We start from the raw sequence: 6,891 nt of genomic DNA, 5'->3' as shown, positions 1-6,891 counted from the left end.
GACTGTTTTCGATTAAATAAAATTGGTATAATAGCAAATCCAAAATTTATTTGAAATAAGTCCTTATTTCGATACAAATATTTTAGAAAATTAATCACGGAAACGTTTCAGGGGCGGTCATCCTCCCCTCAGGGATTCGACCCCCTGCCGACCCGAAGGGTCCCCCCTTACATCAATTTGAGAAATCCATACTTGTTGACGGGCCCTAAAAAATTTTAAGGGCGCCTTCGGCGACAATATATACTGTTTTTGAGGGAGGAATGCGCGTCGAAAAAGCGCGATTTTTTGGTCGAATTTTCCAAAAGTGCTTAAAAACGCCCTTTCTGCCTATTTCTTCTAATTTTGCCTGCGGCGCAGAAAATTTGACCACCAAAACAGGGTTTTTTTAGTTCTTCGGAAGAGCTCTGAAAATCAATTTGGTCGACCTAAAAAATAGGTCGACAAATTTTTCAAAAGTTTTTGGAACATCCGCCCCCATTGAAAAAATCCTAGATCCGCCCCTGAAAAGTTTGACCAAAAAATTGCGTTTTTTGAACGCGTGCTCGCCCTCAAAGTTAGTATTTATTGGCGCCGAACGCGTCTTTCGAAAATTTATAGGTTCATAATAGCAAAAGGGGACACTTTGGATAGTAAACCCCTTAAATCTGCCCCTGATTCATTGATTAGTGGTTCAATTTTTTCAAACACTTTCAAAACATAATTCATTTTGGATATTTAAAAGCAACAAAATTAGAAAGGCTATGTAAGATTGGCGATGTTTACAATGCTGTTCTAAACATCGCCATAAAGAAATTGGGTCCCTTGTAAGTTATTATGCTGATTTGAGGTTGTCAAAACGGGCTGAACATTTTGAAAGAATAGCAAACTTTCTATAATTGGTTGTTGGTTTAATAAAGCATAATTCGGGAACAGTTTCAGTTCAAGAAAGAACATTTTGATCAATATAATTTTAGTTAGTAACATTGTTTTCTGGCTGAATTCATCTTCAAACTATTCGCATACCCAAGGTTGGGCTCTGCAGATGACATTGTTTTTAAACCAAGTAAAAGTCAAGAGTTCATCGATCCTTTGGTACGTGAACATTCTATTTTGCAGATCTTCGTCTTGAAAAACAAACAAGTAAGCGACCCCCGGTTTCGAAGCTCCAAAAGACCAACGAGCTTCTCGGTTGAGATTACCGTGGCCAAAACCGACCGCTGTGATAATATTCAAATCACATTCGGAACTGTAAAAAGCGTCAATATACGACAACTTTTTGTCTTCGTTTCCGTAATCGGTTATCACCGAGAAAAAAAGCCTCGGCGGCAATAATGAATTCATGCCGGCGGTTGTCATAAAAATAAATTTACATTGGACATCGCAACATTCGTCATATTCGCTTCCTTGTTGTAAATAGACTGGGAACATATTGTGCTGTAAATAAATTTCTTCCATTACGCTTTTGCATTCCATCTCAGCCAGTTGAGCTAAAATGCGGGTAGTATGTCTCACGAATGGGTCAATTACGCCTTCGCCTGAAAAAAAGAGCGCTCATAAATAACGGGACAATGCAAAGTATCGCTCACCTGTTTTTAACAAGTTTTGACAAAAATAATCAGAAATCACTCGAGAAAACATCCTTCCCAAGCGAGTTTGAACTACAATAAACTTTGATTAATCGGATTACTCAAGCCTTCAATTTTGATGAAGCGAGCCGCTCCGAAATTAACGAAATAATTTCCCGATATCGACTCCATGATTTGACTAACATTGACAAGTTATTGAATAAATTTCAGTGATTTGAAAATTGCATATCTATTTACTTTGAACTTATTTTTTATTTTTGCACTCATTGACTACTGGTGCTCAACAGACTGTGATACTGATCCTACTGATCCTAACTGTTCCGACGACGCTGAAAAGCTCCACTCTTTAGCTAGCCATTTTCAAAACATTTTATATCAACTAATAGATAGCATTTCGAGCACCAAAATAAAAAGATCTTTACCGCATCTAGTTTTGTAAAATTATAGCAGTTTGATTTTGGGCTTTTTGACTATGACTCAGATTGAGACAAGTAGCTCAATGTATGTTTCGCCCTATTAAAGCGTATCTGGTTTGATCTTACAGAGATAGTCATCTATCTATGATTCAACAGCTTTGACAATATTATCATTTGCAGTGCTACATCATATAAAAAAAATGATCATAACAGCACTGGAGATGAGAAAAATCAGTGATTTCGGATCAATGAATAAAAAAACCAGCAATGCAATAATTTTTTTTAGAAGTTTTGCAGTTTTCTTTCAGCAGGTATAATAAGCTTTTCGTTGCCATCTAGGCGTCAATAGCAAAAAGTTAGCGAATTTGACTAGAAAACTACAGAATTTAGGTTTGAACTTTATCCTGAATTCTTGGATTGATCGTCTTACAAAGAAATCCCCTATCTTAGAACTTCTTAATAGATTATTAATTTTGTACGAAATTTTCCCTATTTTGCATGTTTCTAATAAGAAAACTTCTATAAGATTAAATCATTTAAAAAAATATAAAAATGGATAAAAGTTAACTTCGAAAAACTTTTCAATTTTTTTCAAACTCCAGCAAGTAAAAACGTCCACATTGTAACAAAAAAACCAATTGTTTGCAATATAGATTCCATTCACCGTAAAATTTACTACATTTACAACCCAATGAAATCCGTAGAGAGAACGCCGTGGAACTTTGCTGCCCATTTTTTTGCGCCTCTGATCCTGCGATGGCTTCTGTTGGTTTTTAATATGGATAGTTAATCAAAAAATCAATAAAAATGGTTGATTCAACAAAAAAAAAACTAAAATTTTTTGAAGCAAAAAAGCAAAATAAAATTGACAGCAAGTTTTTCTAATGTTATTTCCACTTTAAAATGAGTTAAGCCAGTTGATAATTTCCGAGAAAAAATTTCTCTCAGAACTCCTGATTGAAGATTTGTAATTGATATTATGTGCAGCCCTGAATCCAGGTAAGGATTACTGGGTACTATTTTAGAACAGGAAAAATTAAAATTTTTTATTTCTAACATTTAACGAACTTTTTTATTACCCTTTGAATGCACACGTATATGCCTAGCTGAAGTTTTCTTGTTCAAAATTGTATTTAAATTTTTCTCAGTTACAGCTTCTTGAACTATGGTTGATATGCACTCTTTTCTAAAAAGTTTTTATAGTAAATTTAATAATTCTTAGATATGTAAATCTTTTATGAAGTATTTTTTCTGTTTTTGTCCTTTTCTTCTATGCCCTCATTTCTTCTCTTAACACAAATAATTTTCCGAAATCCTTTGATTCTAAATTCAACTGTTTTTATATGAGTTTTATCTGTTGATGCATGAGCAGAAACCCAGTACTGTAAAATGGGTTTCAATTAAACGTTATATCCTCTTAGTAGTTGATCTTAAACACGAAATTTTCTCAACCTGTTATACTTACCACAAAACGTAGACCAATTAGTTTCTAGCTGATGTTTTTATGACAATGTTGTCTGCAAATAAAATTAGATTAATTTCCTATTTTCATCTAACTCAATATCATTTGTATAAAAAATGAAAGGAAGCGGGCCTAATATGGATCTTTGTGTTACTCCATACCAATGGGATCCAACCTCCGATGTACAATATTTGAATTTGTTTTTATCAAACTGTTCAGTTAATCATTTTTAGTTCAGAATCTATTTTGGTTAAGAAAAGCATTTTTGACGAAAGGTACATTGATTTTTATCTGATTCTAAGAAAATTGATAAAATAATCTTATACAAATGCAAGAAAAGTCATTATCTTAAAATTTTTTTACTTCAAAAAATATGATCTTAGAGCTTATAGTTAGTAAATTAGGAAATCTGAAAAAATTGAAAGATTTTTATAGAAACGTTCCAAGACCGCGATTTTCGGTCAACCAGGGTTTTTATTTTTTCTTGCGTTATTCAGCGCTGACTCATCTATTTTTTGGCACCTGGCGATGGATAAGAGAGAGGCTGAGTCACTGATACGTTAAGCGACAAATTTGATCATTCCAAATTGTATAAGGACAACAAAATTAGGCCTAAGATAGACCAGGCGCAGGTAACCGAACATAGCAGGCAGAGGATTGAAATTAGAAAAATAGTTATCGAGCGTATTATCATTTTTTAACCGAATACTCTTTCATCGATGTTAAACAGCAGTCGGAACAATCAGAGATTCGCCCTGATACGAGCAATCATGTTTACTTTGAGCTAAAAACACTTGGTTCTGGGGTGCAGCAGGGTCTGTTTTGTAAGTGACGAAGCAGTAGAAGCGACTGTACTCGGCACACAGTCGGCCAATCGTCGTGAAGTTGTTCGGTATGTTGTAAATAGTAGATGCCCAGAAGAAAGTTTCAAGATCGTGTAAATTTTCTCTCACTTTTTTAGTGCAAATGTCTTCCCAAATTTGACAAGAATTGGAGACAATTTTTTTTCTATCATTTTTTTCTGTGAAAAAACTTTTCGTTAAAAATCTTTTACAAAAAAGTTCGAAAAAAATCTGCATTAAAAATTTCCAACTTTTCGGCGAAAAAACATTAGTCTTCAAAAATGTACCTTTTTATTATATAACAGAAACAATGAACTAGAACAGACAATTATTGCCCTGGGCGAATCAAAATGTGAGTGTCTTTTGTTTGGGAAAACATCAAGATTCACCTATATCGTTGGAACCCGAAGTAATTGCGAGTAATTTCAGGCTGATAACTGCAATCAAGATCGAACTCATAGTGATTCGATAATCTATCAGTTCACTGATGTTATCGATTTGGTAGAAGTTATTTGGCTCTCAAGTAATAAAGAGTTTTTTTCATTTATTTATGGTGCTGTTCTGACTTTGTTTATTTTAAGTTTAGAGTCAAAAGATCAATTTATTTATTCCGATTCTTATTCAAACAGAAAACTCTTTAGTGTATGAAAACAAATAGTCATTTACTTCAAGGTGATGCAACATGAAAATATCTAATAAAAGCTTATATTCACAATCAAGAATGTTTGCAAATATCCAAAATTACTCTTACTGGGTCAAAAACCCAGCAAGACTGCTCGTATATAATTGCAAAGGCCTATACTTATCGATTGCCCACAATCATCAATCACAACGTTTTTAAATAAAAACATTTGTAAAATGTTTGAAAAACATTACGAAGCCAAACTGTGCATTTTGTGAAATGTAAGCGGATTCAGCATCAAGGACACTCCCTTTTTTCTTCTTTTGTTCTTTTATTTTTGGTGATGGTTCCGACAAAATGCTAACATGTTTAAAGACTTGTTTTGAGAATCCAGGAACATACAGACACAATACTGTGCGCCTATCCATTGTACAGTGGGGCCTCGTAATGACCAAATTGATTTTCTGAGGTCTCAAAAATCAACTATAAAGACCCTGTTTTGACCAAATTTTGTGAGCCGGCGAACAAAATTTCTTCCGCTTGAGATCTTTTGAAAAAACGTGTTTTTGGACATTTTTTGGAAATTTTTAACAAAAAAAAATCGTTTTTCGGTGTGTCCTCCCCTTCAAAAATAGCGTATATTGGCATTCAAAATCTTAAGTGTCGATCAGTCAAATTGGATGCCCTTAAAAGTACCAAAAGGCCAAAGAGAGAAATTTTTGAAAATTTTATGCCCCACAAGCTATGGAAAGCTCTAAAGGAGGTTTTTTGCATGTGTGAACGTATTTTTAAGAGAAACTTGCATCCAGAACCGAGCGCCCATGGATCATAATCGATTATATTGTCACAATAAATTTTTTTATTTCATCGCAGGTTAACACTTCATTTTACTGTTTTTTTACCACATTCCCCCTCCTCCCAGTTTACCTCTAGTTTACTGACCCCTCTACCCCAGTTTAGCCTCCCCCCAGTTATGCCCCCACCCCCAGTTTAAATCCCCCCCCCACACAGTTTACTACCTCCAACCACTTTACTACCTTCCCAGTAAAAAGCTTGAGGGGCGAGGCGATGACGTGGAGACATGGAATTTAGTAAAACACATGGCACTCATTCCGCAAATTTCTCGCAAAGTTTGCTAACTTTTGCAAAAATATTTAAACTTAGTTCTAAAAATGAAATGAACTATAATCGATTATGATGGATTATAATGCAATTTTATTTCAAAAATAACCAAAATGGATTTTTTCGAGGGGTTATTTACGTAATTTGCAGTTTTGTTCAAAGTTGTCTGATTTCCTGTTTAGTGCAGTTGCTTGATCTTACTTTTCATGAAATTTTACATTTCAGAAAAAAATATATATTTTTTTTGTCTCTGCTTTTCTTAAATTATCGCAGATTAACACTTCATTTTACTGTTTTTTTTACTACACTCCCCTCCCCGCAGTTTACCGACAACACCCCCTTCCCAGTTTACCCTTCCCCAGTTTCCCAGTAAAAAGCTTGAGGGGGCGAGGGGATGACGTTTAGACATGGCATTTAGTAAAACACATGGCATTCATTCTGCAAATTTCTCGCAAAGGTAGCTAACTTTTGCAAAATAATTGAAATTAGTTCTAAAACTGAAATGAATTATAATCAATTATGTTGGATTAAAATGCAATTTTATTTCCAGAATAATCGAAAAGGGAGTTTTTCGAGAGGTTATTCACGAAATAGGCAATTTTGTTCAAAGTTATCTCATTTCCTGATTAGTGCAGTTGCTAGATATTGATTTTCATGAAATTTTACATTTCAGAAAAAAAAATTATATATTTTTTTTGTCTCTGCTTTTTTTTAACACGCAGATTAACACTTCATTTTACTGTTTTTTTTACCACACTCCCCCTCTCCCCAGTTCTTTTGTTCTTTTATTTTTGGTGATGGTTCAGACAAAATGCTAACATGTTTAAAAACTTGTTTCCAGAATCCAGGAACATACAGACAC

The 6,891-nt window shown here is 34.2% G+C and overlaps 1 long non-coding RNA gene across 1 annotated transcript; it reads right to left on the bottom strand.

The window, feature by feature from the left end:
* Positions 1 to 901: 901 nt before the first annotated feature.
* Positions 902 to 4,852, bottom strand: LOC134842804 (uncharacterized). Its single transcript, XR_010162555.1, has 3 exons — positions 4,675 to 4,852; positions 4,222 to 4,395; positions 902 to 1,514 (listed from the first exon to the last, which is right to left on the bottom strand). It is a non-coding gene; the product is annotated as an uncharacterized LOC134842804 (long non-coding RNA).
* Positions 4,853 to 6,891: the final 2,039 nt, after the last annotated feature.

Source organism: Symsagittifera roscoffensis, chromosome 3 (assembly GCF_963678635.1).
Source record: "Symsagittifera roscoffensis chromosome 3, txSymRosc1.1, whole genome shotgun sequence".
NCBI lineage: Eukaryota > Metazoa > Xenacoelomorpha > Acoela > Convolutidae > Symsagittifera > Symsagittifera roscoffensis.
Note: the sequence above shows the minus strand (reverse complement) of the source record. Positions and strands in the feature narration are given on the sequence as shown.